Source organism: Dipodomys ordii, unplaced genomic scaffold, assembly GCF_000151885.1.
Source record: "Dipodomys ordii isolate 6190 unplaced genomic scaffold, Dord_2.0 Scaffold1, whole genome shotgun sequence".
Taxonomy (NCBI): Eukaryota; Metazoa; Chordata; class Mammalia; order Rodentia; family Heteromyidae; genus Dipodomys; species Dipodomys ordii.
This window is the reverse complement of record NW_012267217.1, coordinates 32,474,382-32,493,997: the sequence shown is the minus strand read 5'-3', so window position 1 is coordinate 32,493,997 and position 19,616 is coordinate 32,474,382.

Below are 19,616 nucleotides of genomic sequence, written 5' to 3'. Positions count from 1 at the left end.
ACATCATTGAAAAAACTTTAAAGTTTCAATATTGTAGCAGGGAAAAATAGCATTTCATTCCTGGATATGAAATAATTTAATGATACATGGACTATTAAAACTTCTTCAAACATTGCATTATCCATATATTAGTATGGAGAAATATATTTGCAGCCCATATACTTAGATTAAAGTAGATATAAATAGGGCATGACCTGTTGTCCACCTTTTTAATCTACTCTTTCTTTGGAATTAGACTACTACTTTCCCTGTGACAGCAAAGTTTTTAAAATACCGTTTTTACTTCCAAATAATGTTGTTGTTGCTCTGGTATGTGAAATCAGGATCTTGTCTTTGCTATATTGGCATTCTACCATTTTAGCCATATCTGTAGATCAGATTATTTGATTATTTTGAAGATGAAATGTAGTTGAGTCTTCTGCCTGGGACAGCTTTAAACTTTGATCCTCTGAATTTCAACATCTTGAGCATCTATGATTACAGTGCCTGGTAATTGCTAATGTCCCAAACACCAACTAATGTTTGTGTCAGTTGGTAAAACATGTCATTGAAAGTTCATCACTTTTATTTGAAAAAGAAAAGAAAAAGAAAGAGAATGTGAATTATAATGACAGAATAGATTTGTTTAAAAAAAAGTAGCTCTAACTGCAAAAATTTGAAAACTCATAAACTACTAGAACAGGAGTCATCATTATCTGAGCCAAATATTCCATAAACACAATAAACACTGAGAAATGTGGGTCTAATTACTGATGAAATAGCAGTGGCAGTGGAGGCAGGAGGCATAAAACTGAAAGGCAAAAGTAATCAGAATGGGTTTGCTGGTAGCTGCTCTTCTCTGAGACTTGGTAACATGGGCTATTCCCCAAATGCAAAAGGAGAGAACAAAGCTGCCACTGTGCTTGCTGTCAGTAAGAACTCTAAATTGGCCCCCAGAAATCCCTTTCCCTGGTCCTACATGGGGTGTAGCATTTCCCACCTACACTAAGTATAATCCTAGATAAGCTGAGGGATATTGTAGAAATTACAGTGAATAGTTTCCAGATTCAAATCCTGAGAGGTCATTATTAACATGTTCCTCACTCTTGGGTCACTGATGTATAGGACAGCAACACAGCCATGCTCTGGAAGAATCTACGTGTCAAGGAATTGAGATCTCTGCATAGGCAGCAGGGAATGCCAGTCTTGGCAATGAGCCATCCCAGGCTCATCCTTTTCAGTTCCCCTGAGCTTGTGTTGCCAATACACCCAAGTAGAAAGAAAACAATCTCCTCTCCAAGTTATATGAAAAAAAGTAATCTCGCAAAATGGAAAAATTCAGACTATCAAGTATCAGATGTGGAATAAAACATACTTCCTATCTACCGTTCCCATAATTATAAACACTGTAAGGCAATTGAATATTCCTTCTTCTATTCCTTCCTTGTGCCCTTCCTTCCTTCCTCCCTTCCTTCTGTACTTCCTCCTTTCTCCAAAATAATGAGCAAAACACTGGGGTGGAGGCATGGCTTAAGTGGTAGAGAGCAGCTGAGCAGACAGTTATCACAAGGCTCTGACTTTAAGCCTCAGGTACAGGGGAAAACATATGCACGTGTGCACGCGTGTGAGCACACACACACACTCACACACACTGAAAAATGTTTTACTCCCTTTGCTCAAAAGTGAGTAGGGAAAAATCAAAAAGCAGAATACGTGTTGTAATGAATGGACAGCAAGAACTTTATTCATCAGGTAATAGAAGGATCACGTAATCACAACAGATACCCCAAAACATTTTAATAGATGAAAAAGTATAGAGTGTAAAACTAATTTTGAAAAATGTAACAATATTACCTTTCTTATTTGTACCTGAAACGATTAGTAACACAATAGTTGTTATCAAATCTATACCTGAAAGCATTAGCATTAGCTCAATTTAACCAATGTCTTTCTCTTTTTTTAATTTAATTTTATTATCACGGTAATGTACAGAGAGGGGTTATAGTTACATACGTAAGACAGTGAGCTCATTTCTTGTCAAACTTACTATCCTCCTCCCTCATTTTTCTCCCACTTCCTGAATTGTACTATCATTGAGAATATTACTGCTGAGTTCAGGATAGAGATCAATTATCAATCCCCAAATGAGGCAGGCATCCAATACAGATTGTTTCACCTGGAAAGATTTTGATGTGTTTGTTTTTCTTCTTAATACCTTTAAGCATACAGTGTGAAGGTCTGTTGAGTGTATTGATCATACAGCATCCTGTGGAGTTTCGTGTTGCTCTCTCAAATAAAAGACTCACCTTGAAAACGTAAAGGTTAAAATAAGGTAAAGGTTAAAACTTCTTGATTGACAAGCATTTATTTCTTTCATGAGTTTAAGGTTCCCCTAAGACATTGTCATTGGTTTTCTTCTGCCAAAGCTATAAACCTTGTCCAGAAACCATAGCAATTGAATGAAAATAAGGGATAGAAATAAATCAAACCAAGCCACAAGAGAACTGGGAAGGTAATCAGACTTCTATTGATAGAATACTGCATTCCATCTTATATTTGTTCTAAGTGATTATCCCACCAGACAATCATAGTTACAGACGTTCAAAATGTGATGATTTAAACTGACTTTTGCACAGGGGTATATAATTGTATGAGAAAATCTTCTAAAGATAGACCATGTCAGTTTCTTTGTGAAAAGTTTTCTAGAAGCTGTTGGCAAAGATATCTTTAAAAATCACCTGGAAGATTGAACGTGCAAGGCAAATATCTTAAAGTATTCCTATATAAGAGAAATAAGCTCTAAAATTATTGTCCATGATATTCTCCCAATAGTTAACAATCCTATAATATAAACTTGAAACTCCATTAAGAGGATAGATCTCATATTAAAATATTTTTGAATAGTAAAAATAACTATTTAAAATGAGTTATATACAGTTTTCCTTAAGAAATTCCAAATTTCTCTTATTTGTGACATGCATCTGAAATTAAAAAGGGAGTAAAAAATAAAATGTAAATGAAATAAAATAAAAATGAACAACAGAAGAGAGACATAGAACTTGATTTTAATGTTAGACAAATGTTAAGACTCTGACATTAGTTTGTTAGTTTTTATCCTTGAATTTATATTTTGAAATTTAATATAAAGGATTACTTATTCTAATAATTATTTTTTCTACAGACTAATTTATTCATATGTCTGGTTCCTGTGTTCAAAGCAGACAGGACTATGGCTAATTTCCAGAATGAATTATACATCAACATTAACTTGATGACTATCATTATGAGGAACATATGCTTATCTGATTACAGAAACAGGAAATGTGATTTTAGAATGTCTCCAATAATGTTGCAGCTCTTATTGTATCCCAAAGGGACTGATTTTGGTAGTTACTTAAAACATGCATAAACACTTTAATAACAAATGTTTTATAAACTCACTAATACAAAACACAATGCACTTATTGAAATAAAATTTGAGATTATACTAAATTAACTTGAACTTACACCAAAGTACTTGTTTTTCCCACAAAAAAGTTAAAAGATTGGAAATTAAAAACAAATAATCATTTTTCTAACCTAATGAATATGATGTGTTAGAGTAATCCTTTTCACAATCTGCAGATATGAAAACATTTTAATTTCCTAGATATACGTGAAATTAAAATATTTATGGTGACTATGTTATAAAATAATGATCTGTCACTTTAATAGAAGCAACAATTTAAAATTTTATTTTCACTAAAAACATCAACGATTTTTTTGTTTCTTTTGTATGTTCTTCTCTCTACGGTATATCCCCTTGCTGTCACTGTATTTGATTTTGGTACCTTGGTATTGTATATACATTTATTTGAATTAGGGAAGGGAAGGGGAATAACAGAATGGTGAGACAAAGGACAAGGGGGAACCAATGCAACAGTGATATGCACAAGACAATATGTTGGAAATGATTTGTACAACTTGGGGGTAGGGGAGAAGGGAGGGAAAGTAGAAGAAAAATGGGGGAAGGGGGTAATATGTTTGACAAGAAATGTACTTATTACATTACTTATGTAACTGTAACCCCCTCTATACATCACATTGAGAATTAAAAAGTGAGTAAATTTTAAAAAATGAATACTATATACCATATATAAAGTATATTAACATTAATCTAGGTGCATTTGCATGATTTCTCTCCATTTCCACATCACTTCATAATAATGAATTTGACTCTGTATACACTATCATTCATTCATTCACTTATTTATGTATGCTTCTATGACAAATCTCATACCAGACTTCTCAAAATAACCAGTATTGGTGTCTAACTTAATTTTAAGTTTGGACTTAATTAAATGTTGGCAAGGATTTTATTTCAAATATAATCCTCAAGTGACATACCCATCTCGATGTACATATGACCCAGTATATTATAGTAAGCTATCTTCCAGCAAAAACAAAACAAAACAAAACAAAAACGTTGAGGAGTACTTTCAGACGAGTTGAGCCCAGGTATTACTTAACCAATAACTCATGAAAAGAATGAGAAATACATGATTAAAACCACATGCTATATTACAAAGGACACTGTTCTGACATTAGCAGTATGGTGATAAAATGTATACTTCATGATTAAACAGATATGGAGTTGGCTATCAACTCTACCCCTTCACATATATGCTTTCCCTTTGTAGAACCTTTAATAACTCTGCCCTAAACTTCCCAAAGCTATAACTGGATTACCAAGTTTTTCCATCACTGGACTGTTCTAAGGCTTTAAATAAATAAAAACAACTTGGAAGAAAAAATAGAGCATTACACTTGATATACACTAACTACTCTCTGACTAGTGGATAATATATTTTGTGAAAGCAATATGCTTAGTTGTTGGTTCTAGTTTGCTGTTGTTTTCGTTATACATTGTTACTATAGCATTCTACTGCTTTGTAGTTTTGATCATTTCATTTGAATAATGTACTTAGTTGTTTGTTATTTTAACCCATTTTTGGGATACAGGTGGAATCCACTTTAATTTACAAAAACATTTTTATTTCTGACTTTATCTCCACTTATGATAATTAGAGAAAAATTTTAGAGTCAATATTTAACATGCTTATTAGATTCATTCATAGAGAATTTTTCTTTTACATGATAGAATCCTCATCTATATATAAAATAAGAAAACTAAGCAGGGTGCTGGTGGCTTACGCCTATAATCCTAGCTATTCAGGTAGCTGAGATCTGAGAATCACGGTTCCAAACCAGCTCGGGAAGGAAAGTACATGAGACTCTTTATCTTCAATAAACCACTAGAAAACTGGAAGTGGTGCTGTGGCTCAAGCAGTAGAGAGCTCACTTGAGCTGAAGAGCACAAGGACAGTGCCCAAGCCCAGAGTTCAAGCCCCACAACCAACAAAAAAAAAAAAAAGAAAGAAAGAAAACGAAAACTAGATTATAGACTTCTAATTTCATTTATAGGAGTAAAGCCTTCACAAATAATGTAATTATTGGATCAACCAAGACAGCATAAGTAAGAGATTATGATAGTGGTTACTAGGGATTGGGAAGAAAGGAAACAAGAGAATGTATGTCAGTGGGTATACATTCGTGTGAGGTAGAAGAAATCAGTCTAGAGATAAGATGGACATCAGAACTATAGTTAATAATAATAAATATATACTACAATATTGCAGGGAGTACATTTTGGTGTATATATCACTTGTATATACACAAAGTATGATTGTGAACGGTAATGAATAAGTGTATAGTTATTTTGCTTTAGTGAATTTAATATATATATATACATATATATATATATTTCACCTTAAGAATACAAAACAATGAGAACTTAAAAGCACATGCTCAAAATGACTCTTTGTCCACAGGTGCTTGGATGTAAGTATAAAACCTTCTTTAAGCAGTGACTTCCACAAACTCTTCTAGGTAAAGTTTGTGAACCAATTAGAATTTAGGAAAGTAACACAAGATCCATAAATATAGGTTGCATACCTTCATTAAATTTAAGCCTGTGAAAATCTAGAATGAAATGATTTAACCCCTCTGATATGCTACCTACTGTTTAATATGGCAAGAAAAGAAACACACATGTGCATGCACATAGAAAGATTTTAATATAAAATCTATGATAGCAAATTATAGTTGAAAAGATGTATTTATAATCTTTTATGAAAATAACAGTAGGCAGAATCAGAAATAGCTTAGAATCCAAAAAATATTCTTGAATCTTCAACTTTAGAATATAATGACTTATACAGTGACAGCAGGGGTTATACCATGGGGGAAGAACATACAAAGAAACAAATAAATCACATAGTACAATGTAAGTACATTAAAAAGAATTACAAGAAAGATAAAAATTTCTTGTGTCCCTATCTTGGGGTTCATTTCAGTTAGCATCAAGTTATATGGGCATATGTACATAGTTTTTTTGTGTGAAAATACCGTAGAGAGGGGTTACAATTACATGAGCAAGGTAATGAATGCATTTATCAAGCATTGTTGCTTCCTCCTTTGTCTCCCCTTCCCATCCCTTCCCATCTACCTCCCCCCCACCCAATACATAACATCTTGTACATCTCATTGTTGTACATAGTTTTTTTAATCTCTTCTGCTTGTCCTACACATATACTAGTTATTTCAGATAAGGGAAACCATGGGACCTATGTTTCTTTGGGTCTGGCTTACTTCACTTAATATAATTTCCATTTCCCAACAAGTCTTTCCATTTCCCAACAAGTGGGGTGGTGTCATTCTTCTAATGGTGGCATAGAATTCCAATGTGTGTGTGTGTGTGTGTGTGTGTGTGTGTGTGTGTGTGTGTATGTCTGTGTTTATCGCATTTTCTTGATCCATTCATCTACTGAGGGGCATCTGGGTTGGTTCCATATCTTAGCTATGGTGAATAATGCTATGATATTGATTCTGGTGCCCGGCATCTTGTATTTGGGGAGGGGAAGGGAAATAACAAAATGCTGAAATAAGGATACAGGATGACCCATTGTAACAATGAGATGTACAAGACACAATGTTGAAAATGAACATTACAACTTTGCAGGGGGGGAGGAGTTGGGGAGGTGAGGAGGAAAGGGAAGGTAGGGGAAAACAAAGGAGGGGGTAACAATGCTCCATAGGAAATGGACTCATTACCTTGTTCATGTAACTGTAACCCTTCTGTACAGTATCTTTAAAATAAAAAATATATATTTTAAAGAAAGAATATAATGACTTATGTCAGTACCCTTAAGAAAACCCACATGATTAAGTGCTTTCAAAATAATTGCATCTAGACAGAAGTCAGGGGCTCACAAACTCTAATCCTAGCTTTTCAGAAGATTGCAATCTGAGTATCAAGGCTCAAAGTCAGCCCATGCAGGAAAGTCCATTAGATTCTTAGCTCAAATTAACAACCAAAATAGCTAGAAGTGAAGTGGGGTTAAGTGGTAAAGTGATAATTTGAGTAGAAAAGCTCAGGGACAGCAGTTTGGCCCTGAGTTCAAGCCCCATTCTGGCCCTAAATTCAAGTCCCAACACACTCTCTCTTTCTCTCTCTGTCTATGTCTCTCTCTCTTTCTCTCTCTCTCTCACACATACACAGATACATTACTATTACTATTGATGATGATGATAATAATAATAATGATAATAATAATAATCGAATCTTTTTCTCCTTCGCTCACTACCTTCTTATCCAGGTAATTAAGAAAAGTCCTGCTCGATAAATCAGTTCTTTTAAATCAAACCAATACTGATGCCATTTAAGAAAAATAAATGAATAATAAGTAATAAAAATTTAGAAATACCTTAATTTCTCTCCATTCTCAAATGTTTCTTTTTTATGCTGTAGATACTGCATTACACCACTCAACAAATTGTTCTTACACTCTGAATTCTATAAAATAATTGCAAACAAAGTCTTCCTAGTTCAAGGCGACTGTTAGATTTAAGGTTTGCTTTACTAGAGGGTGTCTCAAATACAAATAGAGCTTTGCTGAGAGGGAGAAGAAATAAGAACTTCAATGGTCAATGATTTTTTTTCTAAAGCTGTCAAAATAATGCAAATGCATGTGACTTTTATGTGAGGTTGTGAATTTGGCAGTTTGCGGTAAAATTATTTTTGCTGCTATTTCTAGAAGAATACAAAGAGATACTGGATAGCTATAATTTTGAACCACTGATTTTATAGCATTTGCTTCATCAGATGTTTGGGTTTAAAGGTATTACTTGCTGGCAAGTAAAAAATAAATGATTATAAAGTTTTTTTTCACATTTCAGTTTGCTTTTCTTGTGATTTTTTTTTTTGCTATGTCACACAATTATATTCTTGAAAGGGCCACAGATAAAAAAAAGTGGTTCATGAATCATGGCTTTGAAAATAATCAATGAAACAGCAAAATTCTACTTCAGTTACAGAAAATAGATCCTAATGATTATGATTAACTTTGCTACTGTGTTCGGCTATGTAACAATGGGTTTATGTAACAATGAACATGAAAATATAAACACAAAACAACCTAAAACCTAACAATTTAATAAACTAGTTCATGGGATTAGAGAAATATTATAAGGAGAAATGAAGAAAACATTAAAAAGTACTTTTAAACTCATAACCAATGACTGAATGCATTTGCAACATTATTTATCATTCTTTTATTATTTATCACAATGTGTAAACGATGTTATATGTGAAGGGACAACGATGAATAATGTATGATTTTTATCTTGAAGGAATATATAATATGATTTTATGTCTTCTGAGTTTGTTGTTGCTTCCCTAGCAGTTTTCTCCTCTATTCCCATTACTCCACACTCAGCACAATTTGGAGGGTAAGTCCATAACAACAGCAAGCCAAGCAATTTACACCATGGGCTATCACTAGGCATTATAGGATCTCAAGTATATTAGAAGATCCACTAACATACAGGGAAGTCACAACTTTTTTAGGAATACGCTTGATGACCTTAAAGGCACTGTTAAAATAAATCACAATACTGAAGCCACAAAAGTTAATGCCAAAAAGAAGTTTGAAGTTACTTCAACAGAACACTGGTCATTGGGAAGGGATGGAAGATTCCACCTGTCATATTGAATACCATTAGCCTGCATATTTTAACAGATCTATCTGCTATTGGCTAGTGACCATATTTATTAAATATTTTGAGTGTCCAATATCTTAAAACACTGAATGATAGGCATGGCCCTAATTTGCCATTTAATTGTTATGAACAAAAATAAACAAACTTTGTTGTGTCAAACTTCCCATGACAAAATTATGCTCATCAAATCAATTAGTGAATAATAAACATGGAATAGATTCTAATATGACTTCAATATTGACAAGCCAAATAGCTCTCTTATTCTGTATGTTCATGCACATAAACACAGACCACTGCTTATACATCAATTTTTCTATGTATATAATTCAAGACTTAAATAAAATTAGCCAAGATGCCATCAAAATCAAAGGCACTGCATAGACATGAAAATGGTCCTCAATCAGTAGATATTCAAATCTAATCAAACAGGTTTCTATAAACAAGAAATGCCATTTTCTAAGAAGATATAAAGTTTTAATAACTTGGTTCTTCCATCATTACTTCTTACTATTATCTAGAAATATAGGTACTCTTATCCTTCATTTTAAAACTAAAGAAAAGTAAAAATGTTAAATAAAGTATTGAATATTACAGTGTTATGTTAGCAGAGTTATGTTAGTAGAGGGGCTGAGAAGGTGGCTCAGTGGTAGAGTCCTTGCCTTGCATGCATGAGGCTCTGGTTTCGATTCCTCAGCACCATATAAGCAGAAAAAAAAATGCCGGAAGTGGTGCTATGGCTCAAATGGTAGCGTGCTAGCTTTGAGCTGAAGAGCTGAGGGGCAGAGCCCAGGCCCAGAATTCAGGCCCCACGACCGCACCCCCCCACACACACACAAAAGAAAAAAATAAATACAAACACAAGTTTTATCTGCCCTTCTTTGATCTACATTTATAGTTGTCTTTAGGGATTCCTACACAGGGATGGATATAAAACATATTAGGAACATTTCCTAACTTGTTCTGTATTGGTTAAGATTATGCCGAAATTTCCATACTTTAAGCAACAAAGTCTAGTACAGAGGTAGTGTGTTGTACATTATCTAAATGATGGAATTTAATTAGGAGTATCTCAGCTTCACACAAGTCTGACGGAAGCTCCTTTTTTAATTTTTTAGTAAGTTTTTTATTGTGAAAATACCGCACAGAGGGGTTACAATTACATGAGCAAGGTAATGAGTACATTTCTTATCAAGCATTGTTGCCTCCTCCTTTGTTTTTCCCCTATCCTCCCCACCCTCCCATCTCAATGAATACACTTGCCCCACAACCCCCCCCTCCGCCCCCGCCAAGTTGTAAAGTTCGTTTTTCGGCATAGAGTCTTATACATCTCATTGTTGAAATGGGTCCAACTGTATCCCTATTTAAACAATTTGTTTTTTCCCATTCTCCCCCTTAAATTATACCAACATCAAATACAGTGATACAGTGAGAACAGATCTCAATAGAGACCCAGAAACACAACAAATTAAAGAAAGGTTGGACAAATGGAACTGCATGAAACTGCAGAGCTTCTAGAAGGAAAAGGACATAGCTAGCAAGATCAACAGAAAGCCCACGGATTGGGAGAAGATCTTCACTAGCCATACAACGGACATGGGGCTCATATCTAAAATATACCTCAAACTCAAAAAATTAAATCACCCAACAACAAATCCTCAAAAAAAACAACTGCCCAATAAATAAGTGGGCTAAAGACTTACGGAGAAGCTTCTCTTAAAAGGAAAGAAGAATGGCTAATAGACACATGAAGAAAGGCTCCACCTCTCTAACCATAAAAGAAATGGAAATCAAAACAGCACTGAGATACCACCTCACCCCAGTTAGAATGGCTATAATCAAGAACTCTAGTAACAACAGATGCTGGAGGGAATGTGGACAGAAGGGAATCCTACTGCATTCTTGGTGGGGGTGTAAACTTGTTCAATCACTTTGGAAAGTAGTGTGGAGGTTCCTCAAAAAAATCCACATAGAGCTCCCCTATGACCCAGCAATCCCACTTTGGGGCATTTACCCAACCGATCACAAACAAGGCTATACTAAAGAGCACAACTATGTTTATTGCAGCATTATTTACCATAGCTAAGATATGGAACCAACCTAGATGCCCCTCAGTAGGTGAATGGATCAAGAAAATGTGGTATATATACACAATGGAATTCTATGCCTCCATCAGAAAGAATGACATTGCCCCATTTGTTAGGAAATGGAAAGACTTGGAAAAAAATTATATTAAGTGAAGTAAGCCAGGCCCAAAGAAACATAGATCCCATGGTTTCCCTTATTTGCAATAACTAGTATATGTCTGAGTCAAGCAGAAAACGTCAGATAAGCTGATGTTAGGTAAATGAACCCAAGATAAGGACAGAAGTGGTTTTTTCTTTCTTCCTATTGTTTTTAAGGTATTTATAAGGTGATTTTTTTTGTTGCTTTGTATGTCCCTCCCCCACGGAAACTCCTTTCATTGCTTCATCATCAGCATACTTGGGTTCCTTTCTTGTGACAGCAGGAGAGATGTGTGGAAACCACCAGTGACATTTCACTGTCGAGGATGATAGACACATATTGTTTAGTCAGACTTGGTTTCTGAACTATTCTTATATGATGGTGGATTAAAAATATTGTCCTTTTGTGTCAGAAAGGCAACAAGAACTGGATAACGACTAGCACTAAGTCATGTCTGGAAGAGCATATGTAGAAAGTGTGTGGCTCTGAAAGGAGGCTTTTACAAGACACTATGGGAATAAGTTCAGCCAAGGAAGGTTTCATGAAGAAGATACAAGGTACATAAAGTTTTTGATTGATGTGATGATGGCCAACATAACAAGTAATGCAAATTGTACCAAGTCTATGATTGTCTTCCCCAAAGGCAGAAAACAATCTAGGAACTCTATGCTGCAGACTGAATGGAAATTAATGATGTAATTTACCACTGCTAAGCATAAACAAAGAAACCTAGAAGATTGAAAGGCCCTTAAAAATAACCATTTGGTGGTATAATATTTTATGGTGACTTATGGCTTTTATAATTGTTTCTCACTGTGCCTGAGAAAATCAGAAGTGTACAAGGAGAGAAAAGCAAAAGCAGTCCAGGAAGTCAGCAGTAACAGACTCCCTGCTGAGTGCCATAAGCTCGATTATCTTCTGTCATAGCAACTCCTCAATCAAAGGGAAATAGTGCTCCAAAAGCTGGAGATGGAGGAAGAATAAAACAGATACAAATTGGCCAAATTATACTGCAAACTTCCACTGGAGATACAGTTAAAGGATAATGCGAAAGAGTAAGCAAATTCCTCCCACTTATCTCTTAAATTCTACACAAAATTATATCCATTTATTCTTTTACATGAGATAGAAGGTGTTTGTTCTCTGAGTAATCATAGGGGACTTATTTTCTTTTGTCACAGGTATTTTAAAGCTTGTCAGTACAAACAGGAGCTTATCATCGCAGTCTGTTCTTGGAGTTTTCCACTCACCATACACAGCATGAGAAAACACAGCACCTTCATAAATATTAACATAAAACTTGCTGATGTATGTTCTAACCTTAGAGTGTGTGTGTTTATACATGACAGGGAAGATATGTTTCAATAAGAAATATATAGGGCATATGTTTTGCTATTCTAGCTAAAGTTGCCTTTTACATAAATCCAACATTTCCTTTATCATCTGTAAAGAGGCCTATTTATCTCTTGACTATGACAGTGGAGGAAACACCAGGGTTTATATTTAGCCAAGCACATCAATGAATAACTGAAAAAATTAATGAAAGTGATCTTAAAGTATTCATAGAGCCAAAGTCATTTCTTTATTTTTCTGTAATATATAAAGAAACTCATATGCTTACTGAATAAAGGAGATAACTGAGAATGTTTATTTTTACTTCTGCTTTCTAAATTTTACTAACTTTTCTGAGTTGTATTGCCTGATTAGTAATGTAACAGTTCTAACAGTTATAATCCAGATGATTTGAATAATTCCAGTGTAAAGTCTAACACATACACCTGTTTAACCACAAGTTAACAGATGGTTAACAAGTTTAACCACATTCATTCCATCTAACATACAAATATGTGTAAACTACATTTATTCATTTATTCACTTGAATGATCACTTTCTGGTTTACATCCTTTAAAAATGTCTATAATTGCTCCAATTTCTAGTAACAATTGACCATTTTAATTCTTATGAGTTTAATTGCATCATTACTTTGCTACAATGAAAATATATAAAGGAAACTTCACTTGTGCCTAGAATATAAAGGAAATACCCTGGAATGAGGGAATTGAATGATCATTTGGAGCTCATACTGACAGCATATCAGTTTTCTTTTTCTTTTTTTTTTGGGGGGGGGGGGAAGGGGTTCCAGTCGTGGGGCCTGAACTCTGGGCCTGGGCGCTGTCCCTCAGCTCTTCAGCTCAAGACTAGCACTCTACCCCTTGAGCCACAGCGCCACTTCCGGCTTTATTCTTTTTCCTTATGTGGTGCTGAGGATTTGAACCCAGGGCCTCAGGCATGCAAGACAAGAGCTCTACCACTGAGCCACCTTCCCAACCCAGCATTTAAATTTTCATAAAACATCTATTAATTTATAGTGCCACCAAAGTTCAAGTGCTGTGTTTTTTTTTAATATTTTTGTTGGTTGTGGGTCGTGAACTCTAGGCCTGGGTGCTGTCCCTCAGCTCTTCAGCTGAAGGCTAGTGCTCTACCACTACCATTTGAGCCACAACACCACTTCCAGCTTTTTCTGCTTATGTGGTACTGAGGAATCAAACCCAGGGCCTCATGCATGCAAGGCAAGCACTTTACCTCTGAGCCACTTTCCCAGCCCTTATTTTGTTTTTGTTTTTGTCAGTTATGGCCCTTGAACTCTGGTCCTGGGTGCTGTCCCTCAGCTCTTCAGCTCAAGGCTAGCACTCTACCATTTGAGCCATAGTGCCACTTTTGGTTTTCTGGGGGGTTATTTGGAGATAAGAGTCTCAGGGACTTCTCTGCCTGGGCTGACTTTGAAATATGATCCTCAGATCTCAGCCTTCTTAGTAGCTAGAATTACAGGTGTCAGCCACCAGCACTAAGCTCTGTGAATGTTTTGTACTACAGACTTTAGTACCAAGTTTATACATGAACTGTACTGCCAATTTATTTCTGATAACTTGTCTCCTACACATAAAACTGATGTAGTTTCAAAATCCCAAGAATATTCTGGAAATCTGGAGAGACTCTGCAATAATTTTAGAAAAATATTCTATACATCTCTACTAAATCTTTTAATTTATTAAAAAATGACCTCTTGTTATGGTAACATTTCATTTTCATTAGGGATATTTCAGTATCTATATTTAATAAAATAGTAAATGTTTTGAAATTAAACCCAGTAATGGACATGAATAAAATATAAGTGCTCATTGGATTTATATTGATTGTCCTGAGATTTTTTTTAATTCAATTTATGAGGAGATTTCAAGTGGTACACACACATGTTTAAACCATGATGTTACAACCTTATCTTTTACAGTTTATACTAGTATTCTCCAACCTTTCTATTAATGATGATGGGAGAACAGAGAAATTGATGAATTGCCAAAGGGTATATAATCCAATAGCTCAGACTGTTATACTAGTATAATGTGTGAGTGTGTGCTTAATGGTTTCTTAATTTTGCTCATCTTTTTCAGTTTGGTTTCTTTATTGGGTATTTTGATTAAGATATTTTATGTTTTACTACTCAAGGTTTTATAAAAAATGAACTAGCCAAGAAGATCGTTGGATATTGGTATTTTTTTTAATAGGATATAGAATCTTGTCCAAGGTATATTAGACCCCTCCAGGGTCTAATTCTATTCTGGAAATGTTATGTTGTAGCCAAGCCTGCTTTTCTGTTGATTGTACAGTGGTAAAACAGATAGGAGGATGGCTGGGAGGAGTTTCTGTTATCTACATGACCATCCTTTTCCAACTTGTTTATCTTCTCTCAGCTTATCAGTTTGAAATTCAGTCTATCCCATTTTATTCTGACCCTTCTTAGTCTTCTTCATAAATTCACTTATTCACTCACTTCACTATCCAACCACTGCAAACATGTAAGTTTTTATGAACTACAAAACTACAGCCTATTTCTTTAAAAATCTAAAAACTTTCATGTTCCTGAAATTTTTATGCAAACATCATAGCTTTCAAGAAAGAGTTCCACATAAACATGTTCATATAACTGAAAACATATTTCCACTCAGATATTATGTTGATAATAGATTCTTCAAATTCAAAGATTTATTATTGCTTTAATGGTGGAGAATAACTTGCAAGCTCTCTTAAAGTTTCCATGTATATGTCCACAAAAATTACTTCTAGACAGTGTGTGACAAACACTTCACTATAGTAATCCATAAATATCATAATTGTGAATGCTGTAATCATTATTTTGTAAATGCAGTCAATGTCACATTGCTTTTATGATTTTCCAAGCAAAAATTATGAAAAGCAACATTAGTAAGAAATAGCTTCATTAGTGAAAAAAAACCACTTCATCACTAATATAAACATAAGTTCACAAAATGATGACTAGAACAAGGCAAATTACATATAGAAAATTTTCTAACATGGAAATCTCAATACTGTATTTAAAACTGCAATCCTAGGCCTTATTTGTACCCCCTGCCAAGTGAATATAATTCACCTACTGCAATATAGTAGTATAAAAAGAGATTCAGGATTACAATTTTTTTTCAGGATATTTTCCAACTCAAATAAAAGATATACCACAGTTTTGTTAAATTTTGTTTGATTCTTATTTTTGCCTTCCATCTCTTTCTGGTATACAAATTTAATCTCAGGCAAAATTGCACTAACCTAATTAGTATATTCATCTATTCCTTTCAGTACAGCAATATACGTAAGGGCTATAAATTTTCTTCTTTGGTAAAGTTCATTCAGTTTGATTACAACCACAATTAAGAAGTATGCTAATTAAAGAAATGCAAATGTGATTAAGTTGTTTTGAAAACATTTCATTTAGGTGGACAAGGTAATTTTTAATCATATGATTAAAAATCAGAGTCCTAACTAAGAACATCTTTTCTTAAAAGCATATATATATATATATATATATATATATACACACACACACACACACACACATATATAAGCACATATATATATATAAACATTTTTAACAAAATGACTATAGTTTTTAATGAACTTCTATTCTTCATGTGCACAGACCTAAATCTTTTAATATCTAAAGTTCTCCATGTTCTTTCATATATTGGGTTTCTTTTTCTGCTGCTTTTTCAAATATCCTTTTTCATCTTTATTCTTAAAGCTACTAGCATGTCCAATTTCACATATCACTGAGCACTGAAATGTTTTATTAATTAGCTGCTTTGCTGCATTTTTACTTTCCATTCCTGGCTTGAATCCATTTATAAATTTATCAGACAAGTCTTCCTAACACTCTGATGTCAGCTGGCTCAATAAAAATAATCTTTATTTTTAAGGATTATTCTTTATCATGTTTCTCAATAAATTTGGAAATGAGACAGAAGCACAAAAACATTGGGACCAACATATTAATACACTAACAAAGACAAGAGTGGATAATCTAGTTAGTATTAGAGCCAAATGTGGCTGAAGCCTCAAACCAAGTGTTTGTTAAATCCATAAAGAGAGTGCTAGAATACCATAGATCTGATGAATGAAGCTTTGCCCAGGAAAAATGGAGGAAGCAAAATGGCAGACTGCTCAGTGAGAACTAGAGAGAGATTAATTCATTTAAAATACTCTTTGAATTTCCCAATTGAGTAAACTCTAGCAGTCCTGGGACAATAGATAGATAGTCCTGGGACAACAGATACAGATAGATAGAGATATAGAGATTGAGAAAAAAGATAGAGATAGAGAGATAGAGATAGATGGATAGACAGATAGATATAGATAGACATAAAAGGACATTGGATTGCCTCCGTGCAAAAGGGAACATCAGAAATGGGGAAGAAATCTTCTCACTGAACCATTTCTTTTCTATGCTATTCTATTTCTTTTTGTGCTATGTGATACTCTATAACATCATTTCCCCTATTGTATTAAGCCCTGCAGGGTCTGTGTTTTAGCAACTTCATAAACTTTTCCCTCCTTCTCATGACATTCCTATACCATAGTTCTCTGCATTGCTCCATTATTTTTTGGTCATTAGAAGTTTTCATTGTTTCTGACACATACTTAAAGATTCAGTCTATAAAGTCCCCAAAGCCTTTCTGAATTATCATAATCTATGTTCTTCTGAAATTTTCTATTTCCCATACGGATAGCTTCACTTATTCAACTTCCATTGAAGTTATGTCATGTACATTTGGATAATTTTCTTTCTTTGCTGAACTGTGAGGCCCTTATTAAAATGATCATAGAGCATACCACTTAACACATAGTTAACATACTCATTAAGTGCTACTGGGAAATCATAATATTAAGCAAAATTTGACAAACTCAGATTATAGAGCAGCCTGGTAACATTTTTCCTAGGTTACATGACAATACATGATATAACAGTATTATTTACAACAGACTGAGAAATAAAAACAACTATGGATGTTGGACTTAATGTTGTACTTCACATCTCAGCTCCAGTATAAATTATATGTAAGGCAGAAACTGGTAGTAAAGGGGGAAATCACCAAATTCTAAACAATTAAACCGGATTTAGAAACAAAGGAGGAGGCAACAATGCTTGATAAGAAATGTACTCATTATCTTGTCCATGTAATTGTAACCCCTCTATAGGGTATTTTCACAATAAAAATAAATAAAAGAAAATTCAGACTGGTATTGTGGTTTTACCATAAAGGTTTATTGAAAAGAGTTCCATAAAAGAACAAGAATAGGTTCTTTTTTCACATAAAAGATTTTCAGAGCCAGGCACAAGTGGCTCATACCTATAAATCTTAGCTACTCAGGAGACTGAGATATGAGGATCATAGTTCAAAGCCATCCTGGGAAAGAAAGTCTGTGACACTCTTATCTCCAATTAATCACCAAAAAGCTGGAAATGGAGCTATGGCACAATTGGTACAGTGCTCAGTCCTGAGTTCAAGCCTTAGGACCAGCTCATTTTATTTTTCAGAAATAGTTTGGAGATGTAAATACACTAGAACATTTCAAGATTTGTTTATGATTCTAAAATGTTTGTGTTTACTTACCCCTGGCAGGTTTCTGATTTATGATCTCCAACCATGGCATAATGATGGCTGTTGGAACGTATAGGAAGAATGGAGAAATGGCTAAACCAGAGAGCTGCATGAAGCTAGTAATGTTTGACAATCAGTCTGGGGTGGACAGACGACTTTTTTTTTTTTTTGGCATTTGTGGGCCTTGAACTCTGGGCCTGGGCACTGTGCCTGAGCTCTTTAGCTCAAGGGAGCTCTCTACCAAGTGAGCCACAATGCCACTTGTGGTTTTCTGGTGGTTTATTGGAAATGAGTCTCATGGCCTTTCCTACATGGGCTGACTTTGAACTGTGATCCTCAGATCTCAGCCTCCAGAGTAGCTAGGATTACAGGCGTGAGCCACCAGAGCCCGGCACAGACAACTTTTATATGTAGCATTTACTCAAATTTTCTCGATGTGAAACTTCCCACTATGGCTCATTTCAAGCTACTAGTACAGTGACTGAACAAGGAAATGGTCCTATTTGCACATAATCATAACTCGAGTGAGTAGATACAACACTAGAGTGGCTGGAAAAGTAGTGACAGAGTTCACATCAGGAGTCTCCTAAGGATGACTATCATGTGGACCCAACTGTGCCCCCAAAATGAACTTTTCGTTGAAATCATTTTGAATTGTATATGTCCGTTTTCCAATTTAATCTTCCCTGTACTTCATAAGTCATGAAACTAGAAATCCATTTGATCCCAATGAAAAGAGAAATAGAACCAATATAAAGAAAAAGTAAAAATGTTTGACTGTAGAAAGACTGGAAAAGCTGTTCTGGCATTATCTGAGTTAAATTTATTTTCATGATTCAACACTGATTGAAAGTACATGTGAATGTGGTGACCAATAGTCGTTTTCTGTTGCAAATGAAAAGTGGGTGCATAAATCAAGAATTATTGGGGGGACAAGGACAAGATGGCGGAGGAGAAGCTGGAAGCTGAACAAGCTCTCGCATAGAAAGCAGTTTTAGAGTTCCAGTGAACAGTCCTAAGCCAGAGAAATACACCAAGTGTGCCATCACAGGACAGAGAGTTAGACAAGTGAGAGAAAGCCAAGGCAAGAATACACATCTGAGCAGGGTCGCGGTGGAGACCGCAGCCGGGCTATCGGCAGCGGCAGGGTCGCAGTGGAGACCGCAGCGGGCAATACCTGAGCACTGAGAGTCCCGGACAAAGGAGCCAGACACAGCAGGCGAGCGGATTCTCCTCAACACCAGCAAGAACCGACAAGGAGCAGACAGCTTCATCCTGCAGTTTGCAGACCAGAGACGACCCAGGATCCAAGACTCGGCGTGAGTAGAAGCCCGACATCCTCACTCCTTCTCAGGGAGCAGAGGA